A 25,000-nucleotide genomic window follows, 5' to 3' on the forward strand; every position below is an offset into this window, starting at 1 on the left:
TGGTGTTAATTTCCATTAATACATGCAGTGTTTCATGTCCCCTTTAAGCCTTACAGTTTTTGGCTTAAGGCATCCAGAACAGTATGGAGGACAGCTAGCAGTGCCGCTGGTAAACTGCAGGTTTGGCTGTAGCAGTCCTGCTGCCAAACAGGACAAATCTGAAAACTCAAAATGAAACAGCAGCAGTGAACGACAGAGCGTTGCACCATACCACAGCACATGTTGACTTGTCATTCAGCTGACTACATCTGAAAACCAACTGTGCAGCCACTGTAGCAGAACTGTCTGGCCCGCTGCACACTCTTGTTACAGCTCCCTCCAATGTTCACACCCAACCGCTCCTATTAGTCTCACAGACTTTTTAATAATGTCACAAAAACATTAATAACAACATGAATTCTAGGTGCTTTTAAAAGGCTACAGTTTGACAGACTTTTAAAATAGCAGATTCTTTAAATATGAGAAAAATGTTTTTGATGTGCAGGAGAATTTGCAATAATGTCAGTGATCAGAAAATAACACGAAGACATAGAAGCCAAGCGGCTCTTTTTTAGCCATCAAATGGTGCAGTCAGGTCCAAGTACACTGGTGTCCACAATGACCTCCTCACCCTAAACCAGTTGATCTTGGTGACTAAACCAGCATCCAAACCACAGTCTCCTGGATTGTAAAGCAGTGACTTATGAAATCAGCTAATGAAAATATGTATAAGTGTAAAATATGTGGTTATATGTTCAGCTCTGCTGCTAAGGACTTTGTTATTGCTGATTTTAAAGTGCTACACAAATAGAAATATTTAGTGTCAACGGCCTGTCATAGTGGTGCTCAGACAGCTGTTAGGATCTCTACAATCAGAGATAATGACAAACCCTGAGCTTACGGAGGCTTTAACATCATTGCTGAATTAGACCCCAGAGAAGGAACCGAGTACACTTAACACACCCCCATATGCCCTCGTCTACCATGACACCTATTCTTTTCCTGTTGCAGCGCTAATATATGACACCTGGCTCATTTATATGGAAAACAGTCATCATATTCCTCCCTGCTACCTTCCAGCCATGTCTCACTCCTACACAGCAAATCCAGCATGTCCAAATTAACACTGTCAGATTTGATTTCAACACTTTTAAAGTGTCTATATGGGTCCACACCAGAGAGTGTTAATTTAACTCTTTTTGGAGAGTTGGTATGTTAACTCTGATTTAGTGTTAAACACCAAATCTCTCTGGAGTTGATAATTTAACACTTGGTGTTAAGAGTTTATATATTAACTCTCAAAGAGTATTTTAGTTTAACTACGTAAGAGTTATCTTCTAATTAATTCTAAAAAACGGGAATTTTACTGTTCTGAACTTCTAGAAATTTCTTTTGGAAATAAACATTTACTAAAAAGACGCAATGGTTTTTGAAAAACATTTATTCTGAACTGTGCACCACAATTTCAAAACATTTTCTGAAAGATGTAACAGTGTACATGTTCTCACTTTCATTAGAATTTCGTTTATCAAAAGGTCTGACATAGGTGAGCTGGTAAATGCAAATAACAGCATTCTCATCACTTATTTCAATAAATACAAAATACAATATGCATGTCCTTCATTCATCACTTTGTGGAACTTCAACGCACTTCTGCTCTCCCCCATATTCCATCTTCACAAGCATATCCTATGTGGAGATTGAATAAAAATTAGTTGACACTAATTAATGGCACAAATCAATTGCAGCACAGTAAAAAAAAAAAGGAATCCTTTGAGCCATTACTTGTGTAAAGTATTTTCCCAAAAGACAAGGACACAGACAACAGGTAATACTGAACTAAATGTAAAACCTCAACCTTTTTCATTTTTACCTAAACCGTGTGCACAAAACTCTGGAGGAATCTAAGTGCTAACGTAGAACTCAGTCGGGACATCTGCTACTGCTGTTTGCTCGGTTTTTTATGGGAGATCGTTTTCAGGCTTCAAGTAGCACCATTATATCAACATTTCACATTCTAGACATTGTTTTAAGTGTATTTGACCAAGAAATTTGACTGAAAATTCACATGCAAGCTTTTTTTCAAGGCTGTGGTATTTGCCCGCAAACAATACCTTTCAGCTAGCTAAAACAGAATATTATGCTATCACCGAGCAACATGGCTAATGCCTTTCACACAGCTTTGTCTCAACTCCAAAGAGCCACAGAAGTAAAAGCTAATAACAATAATTGAAACAATCTTTGAAAACATGACTTACCAAGCATGGCAAACAACTCAAATATGTAGAGCAAAATGTTCTGAAACGGCTTCACTTCAGCTTCGATTGGAGCCGTGCTGGGGGCGGAGTCTGTGAATTTACTCTATTGGTGTCATAGCCCCTGTAGGAGTTCAGAGTTAAGAGGTCAAGAGTTAATGTTTCCATTGTAACACCTCCAGATTTGAAATAGAAACACTCATTTTTAACACTCGATTTTAACTACTATTATTTTACACCTCAGAGTTACATTAAAAGAATGTGACTCTACTTAGAGTAAAATTAACTCTAAGACTACTAACACCAAAACATTTAACACTTTTGAATTTGCTGTGTACCTTTTTAACTCTGCTCCCATCATTCATTTAACCCCTGTCCTTCTATTTAGTATCTCCAATACGCACTCCCCCACTTTCTGTCCCTCTTTTTTCTGTCTCTTGATTCATTTTCACCCATCAGCTTTGATCATTTATCTCCATTTGAAATGGCAGGAAGTTTAGCCCCACCCCACCACCCCGCCATCAAAGAAGGAGAAAAATGTAATCGACTCCGTGTGTATCCCTTTCTTCTTCTAGTCAGTCCCTCAGCATTTTTCACCTGTCTTCCCATCAGTGCCATCACTCAGTCTGTTTCCTCCATTTATGCTTCTCTTACTCCTCCACTGTGTCCCGTGTGCTGCCACAGTACACCCAAGAGGCAAAGCTTAGCAAATAAATCAACTTGCTAATACAGAATCCAGAAATTAATGGGTTGAAGTATGAATTGTGCGTGGGAGAGGCAGAGAATGTGGGACTGGAAAGATTCTCCAATAAAGCCATTTCTGATTCAGCACCAATGTGAACTCAGTTGTTATATTTAACAAACAAAACAAGTTGAATAGATGCATGGGGGGGGGGGGGGGGGTAGTATGTTTCACTAATTTCCAACAACCTTACAAATCCACTATGTCAGAAGCTACAGCATCATATCAGAGCTCATCATTGCAGAGCTCTTTGGCTTTCTGCATGCATGACTTCATGATTTAGACAACACAGTTTGCAGATGAGAAGTCATGAATAAGCAGTGTTGGGACTAACGCGTTATTAAGTAACGCGTTACAGTAACTACGTTATTATTGTGGTAACGAGCACGGTAACTAGTTATTATGCCAAAATCAGGAACGCGTTAGTCGTTACTGGGATTTAGATAGGGTCGTTACTCGTTACTTCGTGTGGTGGCGGAGCTTCCACCACAGATTCTGTAACATTGGCAAGTGGTGGAGGCCAGCAGGTGGATGAGGGAAAGGGGATGCAGAAGGAAAAGAGACCCGAGGCGGCCGCCAGTCCAAGTGTGAACTGAACTTCAGGTAAGAAGTTGTGACCTGCAGTCTATCTGGGTCAGATATAAACCAAGTTTAGGTGCAGTTTATTTTCGTTATTCTGACTTTTTCCATACTGCGTACTAGCTAGCATGACGGAGTTTCTATACAGCTGGGTGGGTGCTATGAAGTTAATGATGTTGAACTTTATTTTGTTTGTTGCCAACCGTCCCGTCTGGTATTCAGAGAAAATATTACGCGTTTCTTATTGAGGCGAAAAGGAAGAGTTTGTCCCGTAATTCAGCTACAATGAAAAAGGCACAAAGCTGGAGTTATTCTGTCTTTACGCTGCACAGCTGCCTCTTCTTCTTTCATTCTCCCCCCTCCCTCTCCCGTTTCTACTTCAATCATGAAAACTGATCAATGATCAGCTGATCGGCTCTCTTGTTTGTTTATCGCCCACTTTGCGCCAGAAAGAGGAAACCAGCCGATGTCACGCTAAACAACAGCAGCACTTTTAAGCTTGATCAGCTGTTGTTAGAATTGATTTAATATTAATTTCTAGTATCAGCTGATGTTTGTTGGAGCCACAGCTGCAAAAAAGCTGCTGGTCATGATATCGGTTTGGTTATCTGGTAAGAGGGAAACATGAAGATGAAACCAGGAGATGTCCTTACTGAATCATCAGAGCTGAACAGGTGATGGAGAAACAGGTTTACCTTTTAGGTGACATAAATGAGTTGAAGGGAAGTTATGAACTGTTTCTGAGAGACAGATAACCCCAGGATCCTTTTTAGGTAGTTGACAGCTGGTAACTGTGCAGGTGCGGATCTAGCAAAGTTTTGCCAGGGGGGCCAGGTAGGGCATTAACAGGGAGAGGTGGGCACAAAGAAATACTTTTCTTTCTTATTCTCATTTAAAATGTCTAGCTTTTAAAAAATAATTATCTCAATCTTACAACAAACGATTGATGCATATATACCATCAAAACAGGGAACATCACTGTCACAACAGCGTTTGTTTTCATTCAAAGGCTTTATGATTTTTCCTATAATGGTGGGCCAGTCTCTAGTCAAAATGCCCGGGCCGATTTTTTGTCCCCGTCCAGCCCTGTATGCAGCTCATCTGCAGTCTGGTGTTACCTACATCTTCCTATTCAGAAGGTAGAATTTCCGAGTTACAGTACAGTAAGTTGAGTACAATCAAAGCATCACGACTGCAGTTTTTGTGTTGGATGTAAAAGGCGCACATGACGCTGTGACGTAGGCTAGAATCATGGCAGCAGTCAATGACGGTCGAGGCGTGGGATTTCTCTCGTGGAAACATGCACATTATCTTTTCCTTTCTATTGGTAGGTGGCACAGTGCACTTGTGGCAAGTAAGCAAGCTAGAAGACTGGCAAAGTTATGGAAGCAACACATTAACAAGAGAATTCTGAGTAAAAGCAAAGTTACTTTCCCTAGTAACTAGTTACTTTGAAAGTAACGAGTAACTTGAAGTAACTGAGTTACTTTTGATAGAAGTAACTAGTAATGTAACTAAGTTACTATTTTAAAGTAACTTACCCAACACTGTGAATAAGTGATGTGATGCTGTGGAGTATAGATAGACGTATAATGAGCATGCTTGAGCCAAGTGTTCTTGGTAAACCAAAGAGTTTTACACATCTAACCATTTTCAACAAAAGGCAAAAACTGATGTATTAATGGATGAATTAAACATATGGTGCTGATAGGTAGTGCCTAATAAGTATGCTACCCAGCTGCAGGACTCATTCATGGTTGATGGTACTGTTCCAAAAGGATGATTACCGATCAGGATCATTTAGAGAAAAACAAAGTCATTCTGAAATGCTTACGGCATTTAGTCAGAATAGATGTTCTCAGGAAAATGAACCACTTCCTCAGTTTGAGAATCCTGGCAGGATATTTGATATGATGGCAAATTAGATCCTAATTCACTGAGAAATTTAATGTTCCCAATCATAAGCCCATGTTTTATTCACAATAGAATACATAAAAACATGTTGAATGTTTAAACTGAGACATCATTACCTCATTTTGAATGTGACGGCAGCGAATGTCTCAAAAAGTTGGGATGGAGTCAACAAAGATCTAAAAGGGTAGTGGTACTAATTAATAAACTGATGCAGATTAATAATATAATTTCAGGTTAATGAGTCAGTACAACGGCTGGGTTGAAAAGCATCTCAGTTTTTTGCAGAGTGGTGCAGCTCTCACTTTCTTTACTCCTGTCAAACTCAGAATAGTGTTCCTCAGTATGAGATTGTGAAGACTTTATAATCTATAATACATGGAAAAATGGAAGAAATCTGAAGAAATCTCTGTGTGCAAAATGGTCCTCAGCAAAGTGGAAAACTGTTCTGTGTTGAGACAGTACACTATATGAAGATGGAAAAACTGGTGACTGAGCCATTGTCACACCTCTGTACTGACTCTAGCTTTTCTAGTAAAATGAGCTGGTGTTGCAGTTAATGTAGAAAATGAAAACAAACGTGAAACAAGTATAACAAAAGCTTTATAATTAATAGCTCCTGTTATTTTTACAATTCACTGTTTTATTTGTTGATATCATCAAATCGGGAGGGAGAAGTGATGACATTGGTCAATCAGATGAAAGGAAGAAAAACAGGGTCAAAATTCGTACTTGTAAATTGAAACTTGAGTGCAGAGTTTCCCACGTATTTTTTGGCTAAGTCCACACACAAATCTTTTTTACACATACAAATCCTGATTTACAAGTACAAAATATTTATGACCACAATTTGAGCCCATACGCGTGCCCAGGGTTGCCGACCCCTGTTCTATACTAACCTACTGTACACAGTGTTGGGGAGTAACGGAATACAAGTGTACACTGTGTTCGTGTTTTCCTCTGAAACAATAAGTTCCCTTGGAGCAGCCTTTCAACGCCTCTCTCTGTTTCTCACTAACAAAGGTGACCCAGACAACAAAGTAAAGCTAGTTTTCGGCTACGAGCCCGACACAAACCCGACGTATTAGCCAGAGGTCCCTTTACTACGGTTTGGAGCCGCGGACCTGTTTTATATACACGTGGAATAGTTTTCTATACGAGATCGCTGCAAAAAGTGCAGCCTTACCTAATGTCCACCTACTGTTACTCATTTATATTATGATTTAAACATCTAGTTGGTGTTGGTATGGAGAGTAACCTTCAGTAATAGTAATAAATCACACAGCAATAGGACATTCATGTAGCATGATAATATATTAAGTAATCCAAAGTATTCAGAATACGTTACTCTTATTGAGTAACGTAACAGAATACGTTACAAAATACATTTTGGGGCATGAAATCTGTAATCTGTAGTGGAATACATTTTAAAAGTAACCTTCCCAACACTGACTGTACACTGGTTAAAAAAAATAAAGTAACAGTTTGAAAACATAGGAGTTCTTAATGGGGAAAAAAATAACAATAATGCCAGATATACTGACATGGACTGGGAAATGTATGAGGAACAAAACGATACCACATAGTTTGATGGAAATGACAATCACCCTACAGAGGGCTGACTTCAATGACATGCCAAAAACCAAAGTAAAAAAATGGTTCCCACATGCTTGTATGAATGCCTGACAACACTGGGGAATTAGATAGATGGTGTCCTGATGGATTTCCTGCCAGATCAGGACCAGAGCATCACCGAGTTCCTGGACGGTCTGAGGTGCAACATGGTACCATCGGCAGCTCTACTCTGAGCCCCTCCCAGATGGCCAAACCCCTCAGCCTATGTCTAAGGGAGAGGCCAGTCATCCTTCAAAGAGAGATCGTTTCTGCCGCTTGTATCCGCCCTCTGACTTTCCCCGAACGGAAGGAGTGAGCAGAGAACGGAATGTGTGGATGGATGACCTGTTTCCCTGAACCTTCCCGTGGATCCCTGGAACCCCCCCCCCCCCCCCCCATCTTGTATACATTGCACCTGGTGTCTGTATATAAAGAACTGTTTAATTATAATTCACAGTCTGTGCTTGAGTCCGAGCTGCCTGCCTTGGCATTTCTAGTTCCTCATCCTTCTGAAATCATCTTACCACAGACTTTATGAAAAGACCAATAATTATGGAGTCACCAGGGATCAATGGCATCTACCATTTCTGACCAGTCCTGGTTTGGATTGCTTGGACATGGGTTCAGCCTGGAACATCCTCTTGGAAGCACGTAACCACGTTTGGCATTCTCTGTTGAACTGGTGCACAAATAATGTCAAGTTGATCAGCATGTCTAAGAACAGATGGGGCATAAATTTGAAAGCCTCAGGAACTGAACCATAGCACTTGCCAAGAACTCTGTAAATAGGTGATGCACACTGATGTGATTGCTTTTAAATTATTTCTTCCCCAAGGGACCAGTGTGCTGATAGTGTTAGTGCAGCTGTCCCTTTAATAGTTCTGATACCTGGTGACATCACAGGAAACAGGAAGTAGTAAGGTTTAGTGAAGTTTGCACATGGCCAAGGAGACTGCCATGAATCCACATGCATCTGCCCTCAATCCTTCGTCTTTTGGAGCATCGTCTGTATGTATATTGTTTATTTGATACTTATCTGTAGTTCTGTGGTTGTATTTTGTGACATGAGGGAAGTTTAATGTGTAACTTTGATACGTTGTTGAAGCCACATGTTTAGAGCACGGCTAATGCTTATTCTTGCAGCTAAAGTGCTACGCTATGTTGATTTAGATACAGTGTATATGTAAGATTTAAAGAATATACTGTAATTGTAATTGTGTTATGTTTGTTTCAGTTTCACACTTTCTACATCATTAAACCTGTGGACAAAGAGTAATGGTCTTCAGAGTCTTGATGGAAGAAAAGTGTTGAACCTTGCTGCCGGTTCCTCTTCTGTGCAGTGTGAAGAGGGAAAGACAGTACAGTGAAAAGATGTTGAGTTACAGACAAGGTAACACAGTGCATGTGACAACAGCTACTGCTATCTCGCTACATAGCCTCTACTTGCCTACACTATGGATTCAAAGCCATCGTCAGTGAAGACACGGTCTTATGCTTCTATGTCAACCACACGTTCTCATGGATCGGCTACCAGCACTGCAGCTGCAAAAGCTAGGGCTAAGGCTGAAGCAGCAAAGGCACGTTTAGCGTTTGCAGAGCAGGAAAGGAAGTTAAAAATGGAAAAGGCTCGTCTGGAAGGTTCTATAGAAATGCTGACAACAGAAAAGGAAACTGCTGCAGCTGTAGCGAAGGCAGAAGCTTTAGAAGCAGCGGTTGGCGTTAGTGAAGGAAAACACAGTTGTAAACTTCCTCTCATTGCAACATCAGTCGACTCTGCTGAGCGTACAAAAGAGTATGTGGAGAAACAAGCTGAAGTATCAAGAGACATCCAGATGGCATCACAGGAGGATTTACCCTTGCAGGACGAGACACAGCAGCCGCTTCCTGAGGAACCTTTGCATAATACGGTGTGCATGCCACATCTCAATTCGCTGAGTTATGGTCCCCCCAATGCTGCTATTACTGTCTTTGATACTCCACTATATCCTCCACATAAACAAAGTAGCCTTAACCCCTTTGTCACATCAGATGTGAATCGCAACTCAGCTCAACAGACAGAGCACCACTACTACGGAGTACTCAAAGAAAATGATTATGAAGATTTTCTAAGGCCTTCATGCAGTGTAACTGCACAGCAGCCACCCTGGAAGACCAACAGCGCCATGGAAGCTCTTCCCCATCACCCATATGGTAACTCTCAGCGGCCTAGTTACTCCACTGAGCCACATGTGACAGACTTTGTCAGATTTCTAGCACGACGTGAGCTCGTTACAAGTGGTCTACTACAATTTAACGATAGACCGGAAAACTACAGGGCCTGGCGACGTTCATTCCAGAATGCGGTGAGAGACTTGAATCTAACAAGTGATGAAGAAATGGATCTTCTTGTCAAATGGCTGGGAAGTGAATCAGCTGAGCATGCAAAGCGTATTAGGTCCATCCACATAAATCAACCAGCTAAAGGGCTGAGCATGATCTGGAACCGACTAGATGCTTCTTACGGTTCATCTGAAGCTATTGAGAAAGCTTAGTTCCAAAAACTGGATAGTTTCCCCAAAATTGGCAATAAAGACTACTCCAAACTCTGGGACCTCAGTGATTTACTGATGGAACTAGATGCTGCCAAGGCCGAGGGAGATCTGCCTGGTCTTTTGTATCTTGATACCCCCAGAGGTGTAAATGCAATAGCCCAAAAATTACCATATGGTATACAAGAAAAATGGCTTTCTCATGGATCCAGTTACAAACAATCACATTGTGTAACATTCCCCCCATTCTTAGTGTTCGTTTCCTTCATCTACCAGCAAGCACAGATGAGGAATGATCCAAGTTTCAACTTTGTTTCTCAAACCGAGATGGTTAAAATGGAAAAACCTCCTTGGAAAAACAGTAGACAAAGGGAGATTTTAGTCAACAAAACAGAAGTGTCACCTGCTGATCGCTCAGACAACAGAAACAAGAAGAATGTGGAGGATCCAGATAGGAGATGTTCTATACATAAGAAACCTCACACATTACAAAAGTGTCGTGCCTTTCGAGAGAAACACTTCGAAGAAAGAATGAACTTTCTCAGGGAGAATGGCATCTGTTTTAAGTGTTGCAACTCCTCAACGCACACCGCGAGGGAATGCCAAAGTATCATTAAGTGCACTGAATGCAACAGTGATAGACACTCATCTGCTCTACATCCAGGTCAGGCACCGTGGATAAAGAACATAAGCATGCCTTTGGAGCATGGCGGGGAGCCAGAACACACACAAACTTCAGAAGTTACTGCTCAGTGTACCGAGATCTGTGGAGAGGACCGCACTGTTAAGAACTGCTCCAAGATCTGCCTGGCCAGAGTCTATCCCAAAGGAGAACGTGAAAAGGCCATAAAGGCCTATGTTATTATAGACGAGCAGAGTAATAGATCTTTGGCTCACTCAGATTTCTTTGAGAAGTTTGACTTGCAATGCCCTACTGCATCTTACACACTGAAGACATGCTCTGGTATGACTGAGAACATGGGAAGGATAGCTTCAGGCTTCTGTATAGAGTCAATGGATTGTAAAACAGTTCAGCTACTACCAAGCCTGTTGGAGTGTAATGAGATACCAGACAACAGAGCAGAGATTTCATCACCAAGTGCTGCTCTCCATCATGATCATCTGAAACCAGTTGCTCACCTTATTCCAGAGTTTGAACCTGATGTTCCCATTATGCTCTTACTTGGACGTGACGTCATTAGACTTCATAAGGTTCACAAATACATCAATGGCCCCCCTGATGCCCCCTATGCTCAGAAACTTGAGTTGGGATGGGTGATTGTGGGCAATGTCTGTTTGGGACGTGTTCATAAGCCACGCACTGTGATACACGTACTTCACTAATGCTCTTGAACAGTCTCGTCCTACTATTTTTGAACCATGTCCGAGTGTTCTCCAGGTTAAAGAGAGATACGGTCCCGAACATTCAAAGTGTGCCTATGATGTAGAAGATGATGGGCTAGGCTGCACAGTGTTCCAGCTTACCCGAGAGGATAATAAACCAGCACCATCGTTTGAAGATCTTGCCTTCATGGCAATAATAAAACGAGAGCTCAAGAAGGATGCCAGTAACAGCTGGGTAGCTCCTTTGCCATTTAGGCAGCCAAGACAACACCTCCCTGATAACAGACAGCAAGCTCTTAACCGCTTCAGCTCCCTCAAACGCAACTTAGCAAGGAAACCTGAGATGTCCCAACATTTCTTCTCATTCATGGAGAAAATATTCAAAAATGGTCATGCTGAAGTTGCTCCTCCTCTCACTCCAAACCAGGAACGATGGTATTTACCCATTTTTGGAGTGTACCACCCAAAGAAGCCTGGCAACATCCGTGTTGTTTTTGACTCAAGTGCACAGCATGAGGGAGTGTCTCTGAATGATGTTCTCTTGAAAGGACCTGACCTCAACAACCTACTCCTGGGAGTTCTGATGAGGTTTCGCAAGGAAGCCATTGCAGTAACTGCAGACATCAAGCAGATGTTTCATTCCTTTCTTGTGAGAGAAGAAGATCGTAACTTCCTACGGTTCTTCTGGTTCAGAGACAACAGTCCTACACAGGATGTCATTGAGTACCGCATGACTGTACATGTGTTCGGTAATAGCCCTAATCCAGCGGTTGCCATTTACTGCCTCAGGCAGTCCACGATGGATGGAGGACCACATCATGACCCCGAGGTGAAAGTTTGTTTGCCATGACTTTTATGTTGATGATGCACTTAAATCTTTTTCAAGTGTAAAAAGTGCTGTCTGTCTGTTGAAGAAAACTCAAGATGTTCTGGCAAACTCCAACCTGAGGCTCCACAAAATCGCCTCTAACAGCAAGGAGGTCATGGAGGCTTTCCCACCTGAAGATCGCGCAAATGACTTGAAGGATTTGTATCTGAGCTCAGATATTCTACCTGTACAGTGCAGCTTGGGACTAAATTGGAACTTGGAGTCCGACATGTTCATTTTTAAAGTCAACAAAGAAGAGAAGCCTTTCACATGCCGAGGCATCCTATCAGTGGTAAATAGCGTGTATGACCCCTTGGGATTTGTGGCTCCCGTGACCATTCAAGGGAAGCACATTCTAGGAGCGCTCACACAACAAAGATGTGACTGGGATTCTCAGCTCCCTGAGGGGATGCAGGAAAAATGCAAGTCTTGGCGGGATTCACTGAAAGACCTAAGTGGCGTGATGATCCCAAGACCCTATACCAAAGCGTCTTTGTTCTTTCAACAACAAAGACGAGAGAACTGTTTGTCTTTTCTGATGCGTCAACGATGGCTATTGCAGCAGTTGCCTATCTCAGGGTGGTGGACGAAGCAGGGAATACTCATACTGGCTTTGTTATGGGTAAGGCGAAGCTGGCACCCAGACCTGAACACACAATCCCCAGACTTGAGCTTTGTGCAGCTGTACTGGCCGTGGAGTTAGCAAATTTCATATCATCAGAGCTTGACATGCGCATCGATGCTATCACCTTCTACACTGATAGCAAAGTAGTGCTCGGATACATAAATAACGAGACAAGACGCTTTTATGTGTATGTCAGCAATCGTATTGTCCGCATCAGAAGGTCCTCTCATCCTAAGCAGTGGAAGTACGTGTCTACAGGGGAAAATCCAGCAGACTGTGCGACAAGGTCTGTACCGGCTGCCTTTCTCTCAGATACCTCTTGGCTCACTGGACCTCCTTTTCTGACTGAGCCTATGCAAGATTCTCTAGAACCAGACTCCTTTGAGCTTGTGGATGCAAACATGGACGCTGAGATCCGCCCGCAAATCTCTACTTTGCAAACACAGGCTTCTCGCACACTACTTGGGTCCCACCGTTTCTCCAAGTTTTCTTCCTGGCAAGCTTTGAAACGTGCCATTGCTAATCTCCTTCACATTGTGAACAGCGTTCACAGACGTAAGGTCAAAGGGACCATGCAATGCAAGGGGTGGCATTTCTGTCAGAAAGCAGGTACACCTGATCAACTCAGTTTATCAGAGCACATCATTATTCAAACTGTGCAGGAAGAGGCATATGCTGAGTTGGCCTGTCTCAAAAAGAATAAGGTGATCCCTCAAGGGAGTCCTCTTAGGACCCTGGATCCCTTCACACACAACGTCCTCAGAGTTGGTGGTCGGATAAGACATTTTCTTTTCTTCCTCAAGAACCCTAAGATCATTCCTTGTAAGTACCATATTGCAACATTGCAACCACTTCACAGAGGGTGCCATCCGTGCAGCAGGCTACTGGATAATAGGTATGAAGAGATTGGTGAGCACTGTCATCCACCATTGTGTCACATGTCGAAAGCTCCGTGGCCTCCCTGAACAACAAAAGGTGGCTGACCTGCCATCAGATCGCCTCTCTATGGAACCCCCATATACCTACGTTGGACTGGACGTGTTTGGCCCATGGAGTGTTGTTGCACGGCGTACAAGAGGTGGTCTCGCCCATACTAAGAGATGGGCAGTTATATTCACTTGTATGGCCGTTAGAGCAGTCCACATAGAGGTCATAGAATCTCTGGACACCTCATGCTTCATCAATGCCCTCAGGAGGTTTCTAGCTATTCGAGGTCGTGTGAAACGAATACGTTCGGACAGAGGCACAAACTTTGTGGGTGCGTCAGCTGAACTAAAGATTCCATCCAATATTGATTCCACGTCTGTTGAGAAGTACCTAGCTGGAAAAGGTTGTGCATGGGTCTTTAACCCTCCACATGCGTCTCATATGAGTGGCGCATGGGAGAGGATGATAGGAATAGCAAAAAGAATCCTCGATTCAATGTTCCTGCATCTTGGGACATCAAACTTGACCCATGAGGTCCTTACTACGCTGATGGCAGAAGTGGTGGCAATTATCAATGCCAGACCTCTCATACCAGTATCTACTGATCCAAGTGACCCAGTTTTACTAACCCCAGCCACTCTCTTAACTCAGAAGATGGGTACTCCATCAGCTCCACCTGAAGACTCCAATGTCAAAGATATGTGTAAACAACAATGGCGTCAGGTGCAGCATCTGGCCCAGACTTTCTGGAACAAATGGAGACGACAGTATCTTTTGTTGTGGAAGTTTTCCACTTAAATAAAGCCTGCAGACGAGCGGTGAGCGGTAGCTAACATTCTTTTAATTCATGCACACAACATACAAACAAGCTTGTGGAGCCCCCATGGCCGCGGGACAGACGGACAGCAGAGTCTCACTGAGCCAAAGTCAACCTCTCAGTTAAATACCTTCTCCAGGAACAAAAGGCAGTACACAGCTGTTTCACACCTTAAGGTTCACACTCCCTTGCTACTTCCCAGAGTCCTCAAGAGACAAAAGACTGGTCCTCTGGAGTTCCTGTTTCCCCCCAACATCCTGACTACACCCCCTACCATTTGTCTTAAGTATGAGTGTCAGACATGTTAAAACAATGAAATAATGTGATTAATACCTTAGTGAAAGAAATTCCTCTACAATCCCACCCTTTGATTCTAAAATCAAGAATCACATTAAAACCAGAATTTCTTTCCTGACATTCTGTATATCACATCAACATTATTGTACACTTAAAGGAGTTTCACACTGTGTATCCTCACTTCACTGTTCTCCCACCACCCTTTGTTCATCTTTAATCTTCCCCACAATCTAAGCTCTCACATGCAAATGGAAACAACAATGATACAGAGGAAAGGTCTTCTCCAGAGTGTCAAAGTACTTTGCATGGCAAAGTGAAACAGCATTAGGTGGTCATTCTCTGTCACAGTCATGGCTCCTGGTGTCTGTGCCATTTACAGAGTCATAATTCCAACGCTGATCTTCCTTGCGCTGTCACTTTTGGAGCTTAGCACGCTCTCTCCATCCCTCGATTTCTGTTCCAATGCGGCTGTAGATTTAAGGCAGAGCACGTCGTACACCTTAGTTGTCTTCCTCAGCGTCAACGACGAAACTCTTTCATTTTATTTTAAGATTTTGCTGTTCAAAATCTCCTCGTGACAATCCTTTGGAAGCCCAGTGTCGTTTGTCTGTTGTCCTGCAGATGGTCCCTGCTTCTCACTGGTCCACTTGAAGTGTTGTCTCCTAGTCACAGTTTGCATCTGTGCCTCAGTCAATCCTTCCATATCCCTCATGTCACGGTTCCTGCAATTTAAAAATGAAAACTTCCCCGGAAAAAAACCCTCTTTTGCCCTCTGTCAGCTTAACACAATTAGACATGCACAATAAAGTTGTGCACTGTCTCTTAAAAATTCTCAGGGCTTCTCCCCTGAAGTAGCTTCACTCCAGGCCCTGTTGTAAGAAAAAACATTAGCCAGTGGTGTGTCCTGCTGTAAATCATGTGATTAGATCATATGATTAGCCCTCTGCTGTGGAAAAAGTGATGTAGATGTTAGCGCAGCGCGTCTGCATGCACACTTTCTCACAGTGACCTCTGCACTGTAAACAATACAAGGTCATGAATAACACACTGCTGGTAAATTTACAAAGACACAGAAAGTGGCAATTAAAAGGTTAAGTCAGCACGGCTCAAAAGCCCATGCAACCCGTTGCTGTCACCTTTCTGCTCCTGTAAAAGAAACATACATATATACATCCACCCTTTTGTCTCTCTGGATGGAGGTGCAATCTTGCATATTGGTGTCAAGTCAGTCAAGTTTTTGTCAGTCCAGTCAATCCCCGTGTTTATTGCTGATAGCAGAACCTCTTGTGTCGCAATAAGTTTCTACTGCCAGCAATAACGTCATTTCAAAAAAGAAAAAAAGAATTTAGACTGGATTACCTCGCTGAATCCTTTTTGCCAGGGACTTGTTTTCTGATTGTCCCAAATAAGTGGCTTTCTCCCGAGCCCATTTTAATTTTGGAGAAGCTCACTTGCGATTGTTCAACATGTTGTGTAGCACTTTCGATTCCGATCTTGCAGGCCTGCTTGAAAAGGAGAAAATTGCCAAACAAAAATCTCAGTGCACTGTTAAAAATCAAAAAATATGAAGGCCTCTTTTAGAAGTTGTCTAAGCATACTCTCCTAGAATGATAGATCAAACAAAACTAATTGGCAGGTTCAAAGTGGTACCAAAGAAAATGCATCAGCCAAGTAAATCCCCAAAACTTTCATCCACCAGTCACACACCTCACACAACAGCAATATTCTATTAGAAAATGAGTTTTTGTTTTCCCCATGTACCCAGATGTGTGTCATGATAAGACCTCCCTCACACATCAGAAACTCAATAATCTATTAGTCCCCACTCATTTGACCCTCCCGCAGCATTCTGTTCACCCCTGCAATGATTCAATCATCCTTCCCCAAAAATAATACTAGTTCACTAGTCTATGTATCACTTCTTAACCCACTAAGTGAACTGGACAAGATGATGGTAACAGAAATGCATGCTTTAAAATGCTATTTGGTCTTCATGAGCTTCATTGCATGTGTGTTTGTGTTAGTAGGATTAATGCATTTTTCTGTTTGTGTTATTTTTTGTGTACCTCTCCTCTTTGCGGTGCTCCAGACACTTTTCAATTCTCCACGCAAGGCAGTCGTTTTTCTTCCCAGTTTCCTAAACCCAAATTTTATTCCCACACTACAACAGCCTTCCTCCATGTTGTCTCCTTCTCCTTTGACTGTGGTCTCATCTCATCTCTCCCCCTTGCAGCAGTCCAGTGAGAGTCAGTTGTCTTTCAGCTTTGTCCTGTGTTTTCCATGGTCTCATTTTGCCATTTTTGCGCCGAAAGTGGCAAATGTCCAACTCAAGCAGTCTTTTCAAAAGTCCATTCACACACAGTGAAGTTGCAGCTCGTTGGAAATGCACATCCATCCATCCAGTCATGATGATGCCATTTTTCTCCTTGCTGTCGCTGTCTTGCACAACTGTTGCTGCTGGACCTTTTCTTCACTGCTCAGGATGCTGCTGTGAGCTCTCGAGATCCATCTCGTTGTTCTGAAACTGCATTTCTTGTCTTCAGGGAGAGATTCTTGGAGCTTGTGTTCTCAGGGTGACAAACACATGGAAGTTAAGCTGTAAAACAATTCAGCCAAAACTTGGCTTGAGTGTTTCTAATGATGTTAACCTATAATTTTCTTCCGACTGCTGCACGTGGAAAATTGATCCGGGTCTGCTCTTCACCTGCAAGTGACACACTGAGACATTTTGATCATTAAACACAAAACCCTTGCCCTAATTTTATTGCTCATTTTCATCAACAATTCTGCTAATTTTGTGTGTGTCCACCCAAGGGGAGCTGGTGGCCTGCAGTACCACCTTCTCCCTCTAGTTGGAAACAACTGTTACACACATTTCTACAATCCTCTCTCTCTTTTTTTTTTTTCTCGTTTTTGTTCCCCATTTTCAACATTTTGTAACCCCGTTTCTCACTGTTTTTACACACACATCAACGTTTCCCACACAACCATTCTCTGCAATCTTACACGCCACACATTTACTCAATTCTTACCACACAGTCACGTATTGAGTTTTGTCTCCGGCCGCCTGGTGGAACGTCTGCCGATCTACTGGATCTAGATCCCATTTTACTACACGAGGCGTCCCCCGTGAGGCCCTTGCCTTCTACGGACCAAGGTACGAACACCGCCACTCCGTGCACTATAGTACACGGAAATGGATCCCGACAGTGTACCCGAGTTGTTGTCCCTGTGACGTACTTCGACCGAACACAGGTCTGGGCCGGCTTCTCCCCAACAACGTGCTCGAGCCAATGTCCTTGTGATGAGCCGTACCCAACACAAGCCTGGGGCCTCAAACCACCAGGTTTTTCCTCCCGGAGACTCGAACTCCGGGGTCGGCCAGCGTTCCCCCCCTCGGCCAGACAAAAAACTCCTCATAACTGTATACAAAGTTAGCTACAACTCACCCATCTGCAGAAGTCCCCTCAAAATCGATGATCTCGGTGGTGACTGAAACACACGGCTCCGTGACTCCTCCATTTCCTTTGCTTCAACAGCTGGTAGGACAAAGGTACCTTTTCCCTCAGGGGTGATCAGCCCGTCCACGGAACCGTTGTTCAGCGACCACACGGACCACCCTGCTCGCAGCGCCATTTTGTTGTGGAAGTTTTCCACTTAAATAAAGCCTGCAGACGAGCGGTGAGCGGTAGCTAACATTCTTTTAATTCATGCACACAACATACAAACAAGCTTGTGGAGCCCCCATGGCCGCGGGACAGACGGACAGCAGAGTCTCACTGAGCCAAAGTCAACCTCTCAGTTAAATACCTTCTCCAGGAACAAAAGGCAGTACACAGCTGTTTCACACCTTAAGGTTCACACTCCCTTGCTACTTCCCAGAGTCCTCAAGAGACAAAAGACTGGTCCTCTGGAGTTCCTGTTTCCCCCCAACATCCTGACTACACCCCCTACCATTTGTCTTAAGTATGAGTGTCAGACATGTTAAAACAATGAAATAATGTGATTAATACCTTAGTGAAAGAAATTCCTCTACACTTTCTTCACTCCAGCCAAGAAGAAAGTGGCAGGACAGTCAACCCAATCTGGAGCCTGGGAGCATTGTACTTTTCAGAGATCAGCAGCTCAAGAGAAATGAATGGCCTCTTGGAGTAATCACCCAAGTCTTCCCTAGCCAGGACAATAAGGTCCGCACAGCGGAGGTGAAGGTATCCAGGCAAGATGGGACAAAAGTATTTTTGAGACCTGTGTCGGAGCTCATTCTTCTGTTACATCCAGACAAAGACTGAACTGTTACTCTATATCTATATACATATATAACATGTATAACTGTTCTGTATTGTATGTTAGTTGTGGCATTCTATCATGCCAGGTGGGGAGTGTGCTGATAGTGTTAGTGCAGCTGTCCCTTTAATAGTTCTGATACCTGGTGACATCATAGGAAACAGGAAGCAGGAAGTAGTAAGGTTTAGTTAAGTTTGCGCATCTGCCCTCAATCCTTCGTCTTTTGGAGCATCGTCTGTATGTATATTGTTTATTTGATACTTATCTGTAGTTCTGTGGTTGTATTTTGTGACATGAGGGAAGTTTAATGTGTAACTTTGATACGTTGTTGAAGCCACATGTTTAGAGCACGGCTAATGCTTATTCTTGCAGCTAAAGTGCTACGCTATGTTGATTTAGATTATTGTAGACTTGTAGGTACAGTGTATATGTAAGATTTAAAGAATATACTGTAATAGTAATTGTGTTATGTTTGTTTCAGTTTCACACTTTCTACATCATTAAACCTGTGGACAAAGAGTAATGGTCTTCAGAGTCTTGATGGAAGAAAAGTGTTGAACCTTGCTGCCGGTTCCTCTTCTGTGCAGTGTGAAGAGGGAAAGACAGTACAACTAGTGTTTTAAATGTTTTAGAATAAATCTGGGGAAGTCAGGTGAAATTAGTTCCAGTCTATTTATAGTGATCGTGATCTGCTCATCCATTTAGGAGAGATATAAACAAGAGGGAAAATAGATGGGAATATTCTCTGGCTGATTAAAAGGGTCTGTTTGACACAGCCAGGAACTCTGTCAGCCTTACGCAAACACTGGTGGCTTGGTGCCAACATGTGTTAATATTAAAACAAACTCCGGTCAGACTTTCTTTACTTATCGGCAGCATTTTCTGCTTAACTAGAGGTGGTTATTATTCCCTTTGACTGTGGTATCCTGGCTTTAGACACTGTGTTTATCATTTAAAGAAATGTTTACATTAGGGAGTGTGGGAGGTATTATAAAAAGAATGTGGGCTCTTTAACTGAATGGAGTCATTCACCATGTTGTTGTGTACTTTGACATCTATGCACACACATGTACAAGAAAATTACACCTCGATATCCCCACTGGAGCTGGGGATTGAATCACTGATCAAACTGTTTTGAGCATCAAAACAAAATGTTTGAGCCAATGACTTCGAATGAAGCAGTCCTATCAGGTGGCTTTAATGGACAGAAAACTTAAAAAAAAAAAGACATTTTCAAACGTACGACAGTCACAATCCATCCTGGAGTCTTATAATCTTCAGCTAACCACCCAAAGCTTTAATCAAAACTTTGATCAGCCGAAGATTTCCCCCATTTCTGTTTTCATTGATACATTTCAATCATTTGACTGCATTTACATTTAACTCTCAATTTTGACATAAATTTTCTAATAAAAATGAAATATATGAAAAATGGTGAAATCTACTTGGGTAGATCATTTGATCACTCGGTTGTTTTCTTAATCTGGCTCTTAGTTGTCATTTAGCTTTAATTGAACTGAGAATCCTGTAGGCGTGCTATGTGTCAGTTCTCTAACCTTCAAACTGATGCAAAATAGACGTAGAAAAGAAGGTGACGTGAAGGTTAAACACAAAACAAACGGAAAATGTCACGACTAAATGTTAAAACAAATTAGTACTGCGTAAAAGAATGGAAATCCACTTGGTTGGATGGACGGCAGTAATAACACATGCTGCAAAGCCTTTAGTCTATTTGCCTTTCAAATGTAAGAATAAATATACACTGAGCTCTGTCTGAGAGCAGAAACAACACAAGCCAAAGAAATCCGTCCTTCGGTCCAGAAGAGTTACACAGTCAACATCATTAAACTGCTTCAGTTTGGCTGCCATCTATGGAGCTGAGAATTTTAAAGATTCATTCCACATTTTATATTGTGATTTTAAATATTTGAAAAGCCTCAAACTTTCTGTTTGTCTGACACATTCAGAGAACAGCTTTCGGCCAATCATTTGGCATGACTCTAAAAACAAGAAGCATAGCTGCAAAGTGTAGGCTCCTGAAATGTTGATCACTGAGGATTAATGTCTCATTCACAGTTGACTGGACATCCTTTCATAAGAAATGATCTTTGAAGGAGTGAAAACAGCAGCTTGCAGAAGGTGCACGAACATGACAAGAGATCAGTTTCATTTTAACTCCATCATCTAGTTAATCACGGATTAGTGACAGCTAATATGATTACCTCAAAATGAGAAGCCAGTACCTGAAATCTTCTCTGCTACTCTTTAGGTGGTTGAGGCACAGCTTAGGGACGTGTTGCCATCCATTACGTCAGAATTTGAAATCACTTTCACCAGTGCACCTCCAACACAGGCTAATTTTCTCTCACATACATAAGCACAACACATTGTAAGCAGGGCCGTGCAGAGATGTTTAAAGGGGCGGGTGCTCAAAGCTAAAAAGGGGCACATTGAACCAGGCTGAATAACAACAACACACATTCATCAAGAATCTAATATGGGCAACAAGGCAAAGCAAACGTAGCCTATGTTTTACCTGATGGGTACAATGTTGCTGTTAAGGTGTTGCTGCTGCTCCTGCTGCTGATAGTGCTGGAGGCAACAAAAACAGAAATAAACTAGACTGTGAATCACTCTTTGCTTCTCTTCTTCCTTCCATCCCATCATTTCATATATCACTCTCCACTTGCTGTCCATCTGAGAACAAGGCACAACTTGCTATTGCAATAAACTATCATTTAATTATCCATACTTAACAACTCTTACACTTAATCTATAATAAAATGATGACATAAAAATGTTATAGAAGCAAAACATTTCAGTTGTGCTTGTTATTTTTGTTTATACTGGAATACCTCTCCAACAACTGGTACATGTGTTAATGTTACCTGTGCTCTTTGTAATCCAGCTGCTGAGGGATCCACTACCTTTAGTAGCCTCACACAGCTCCTACTGTTTCCTCCTCATGTCCTTACCAGCCATGTCTGGACAATGTTATATCACGAGTAATTTAAAAATCCATATCCATAAAACCAGTGTTGGGACTAACGCGTTATTAAGTAACGCGTTACAGTAACTACGTTATTATTGTGGTAACGAGCACGGTAACTAGTTATTATGCCAAAATCAGGAACGCGTTAGTCGTTACTGGGATTTAGATAGGGTCGTTACTCGTTACTTCGTGTGGTGGCTATCGCGGAGCTTCCACAGATTCAGTAACATTAGCAAGTGGTGGAGGCAGCAGGTGGATGAGGGAAAGGGGACGCAGAAGGAAAAGAGACCCGAGGCGGCCGCCAGTCCAAGTGTGAACTGAACTTCAGGTAAGAAGTTATGACCTGCAGTCTATCTGGGTCAGATATAAACCAAGTTTAGGTGGAGTTTATTTTCGTTATTCTGACTTTTTTCGTACTGCGTACTAGCTAGAATGACGGAGTTTCTATACAGCTGGGTGGGTGCTATTAAGTTAATGGTGTTGAACTTTATTTTGTTCATAAGTTATTAGAGTTGCCAACCGTCCCGTCAGGTATTCAGAGAAAATATTACGCGTTTCTTATTGAGGTGAAAACGAACAGTTTGTCCCGTAATTCAGCTACAATGAAAAAGGCACAAAGCTGGAGTTATTCTGTGTCTTTGCTGCACAGCTGCCTCTTCTTCTTTCATTCCCCTCCCTCTCCCGTTTCTACTTCAATCATTAAACTGATCAATGATCAGCTGATCGCCTCTCTTGTTCGTTTATTGCCCACTTTGCGCCAGAAAGAAGAAACCAGCCGATGTCGCGTTAAACAACAGCGGCACGTTTAAGCTTGATCAGCTGTTGTTAGAATTTATTTAATATTAATTTCTAGTATCAGCTGATGTTTGCTGGAACCACAGCTGCAAAAAAGCTGCTGGTCATGATGTCGGTTTGGTTATCTGGTGAGAGGGAAACATGAAGATGAAACCAGGAGATGTCCTTACTGAATCATCAGAGCTGAACAGGTGATGGAGAAACAGGTTTACCTTTTAGGTGACATGAATAAGTTGAAGGGAAGTTATGAACTGTTTCTGAGAGACAGATAACCCCAGGATCCTTTTTTATGTAGCTGACAGCTGGTAACTGTGCAGGTGCGGATCTAGCAAAGTTTTGCCAGGGGGGCCAGGTAGGGCATTAACAGGGAGAGGTGGGCACAAAGAAATACTTTTCTTTCTTATTGTGTGGATGCCTGAAAGGGCATCCACACTATTGAGTTCCTGTTTCTCTTTATTCCTTATCCTACTTTATTATTCTGGTTGCTTCCGTACACTTTTTGGCGCTTAACTACTCCCTCAGTTTTTGTGCTATTTGCACCGTTCAAATCTTAAAAAATTCTGCTCTTTCTGCTAATGCCGGCTATGACTTTTGGTGCTCATAACTTCTATACTTTTTGAGATATTGAATTTTTTTTTGCAATATTTTTTGCCCATTTCTGCCATATTATCAGTGGCCTCACTGATTTTCCTTGCCGGGTTGACCTGTGATTTAGCTCAGTGAGATGAGCATCCGTTCTCAGACTGGGAGGCCCGGGTTCAAATCCCGCTTATGGCAACATTTCTTTCAGTTAACAGTTAAACTTTTTTCAGCAGAAATTCTGCTCATTCACCTCTTTTCAGCAGAATTTTAAATTTTTTCACCACTTTTCAGCACAAATCCCAGCTTTTTCAGCTGTTTTCAGCAAAATCCTCTTTTCAGCAGAATTTTCACCTCTTTTCTGCACAAATCTCAGCTGTTTTCAGAAAAAACTCTTTTGAGCAGAAATTCTGCTGATTCATCTCTTTTCAGTGCAACTTTCTGCTTCTTTCCATCTTTTCTGCAGAAATTCTTCTCATTCACCTCTTTTCAGCGCAATGTTCTGCTCCTTTCCATCTTTTCTGCAGAAATTCTGCTGATTGAACTCTTTTCAGCAAAATTTTCAGCCTTTTCACCTCTTATCAGCACAAATCTCAGCTGTTTTCAGAAAAAACTCTTTTGAGCACAAATTCTTCTGATTCACCTCTTTCCTGCAAAGTTTTCAGTCTTTTCACCTCTTATCAGCACAATTCTCAGCAGCTTCTTCTCATTTCATCAGAATTGTCAGTCTCTCCACCTCTTCTTTGTGAGAATAAGTTTGGCTCAGTGAGATGACTACCCGCCTTGAGACCAAAAGGGCCAGGTTCGAATCCTACTCAGGGCAACACTGTTTTTCAGCTTTTTTCAGCAGACATCTTCAGCGTTAAGGCATCCACACAGCATTTTCGCAGGAAATGCAAATTTTTCTAGTTCTCATTTAAAATGTCTCGCTTTTAAAAAATAATTATCTGAATCTTACAACAAACGATTGATAGATTGATACATATATACCATCAAAACAGTGAACATCACTGTCACAACAGCGTTTGTTTTCATTCAAAGGCTTTATGATTTTTCCTATAATGGTGGGCCAGTCTCTAGTCAAAACACCCGGGCCAATTTTTTGTTCCAGTCCAGCCCTGTATGCAGCCCATCTTCAGTCTGGTGTTACCTACATCTTCCTATTCAGAAGGCAGGATTTCAGAGTTCTGAGTACAATCGAAAGCACCACGACTGCAGTTTTTGTGTTGGATGTAAAAGGCGCACATGACGCTGGGCTAGAATCATGGCAGCGGTCAATGACGGTCCAGGCGTGGGATTTCTCTCGTGGAAATATGCACATTATCTTTTCCTTTCTATTGGTAGGTGGCACAGTGCACTTGTGGCAAGTAAACAAGCTAGAAGACTGGCAAAGTTATGGAAGCAACACATTAACAAGAGAATTCTGAGTAAAACCAAAGTTACTTTCCCTAGTAACTAGTTACTTTGAAAGTAACGAGTAACTTGAAGTAACTGAGTTACTTTTGATAGAATAACTAGTAATGTAACTAAGTTACTATTTTAAAGTAACTTACCCAACACTGCATAAAACACACGCATGCACACACAGTGACATTTTAGACCTTCTTCAGAATACTGTATATACTGTGGGCACAAGTTTCCATCATGGTGCTGATCCAGAATCCTTCCCTTATTATTTAGTACTAGAGCTACAATAATAAAGCAATGAGGGGAAAAAAGTAATAAATATGAAATAATATATTTATGATGATTCCATTTGTTTCACTATCCACTCTGTGCAGGGGGAAAGCTTATTACATTTTTAAACTGTAGAGATACAATAATTTTGCTGCTGTAAAATCAGCATTTTGTCTTATTTAAAATA

General features: G+C 42.0%; 2 long non-coding RNA genes across 2 annotated transcripts in view; both read left to right on the top strand.

Annotated features, from left to right (window-relative positions):
- Positions 1 to 25,000, top strand: part of LOC146524145 (uncharacterized) — a 203,372-nt gene that overhangs the window by 67,489 nt on the left and 110,883 nt on the right. The window lies entirely within an intron of this gene.
- Positions 18,968 to 19,381, top strand: LOC146524147 (uncharacterized). The gene is made up of 2 exons (XR_014869320.1): positions 18,968 to 19,007; positions 19,252 to 19,381. It is a non-coding gene; the product is annotated as an uncharacterized LOC146524147 (long non-coding RNA).

This window comes from Neolamprologus multifasciatus, chromosome 2, assembly GCF_963576455.1.
Source record: "Neolamprologus multifasciatus chromosome 2, fNeoMul1.2, whole genome shotgun sequence".
In the NCBI taxonomy this organism is placed as follows: domain Eukaryota; kingdom Metazoa; phylum Chordata; class Actinopteri; order Cichliformes; family Cichlidae; genus Neolamprologus; species Neolamprologus multifasciatus.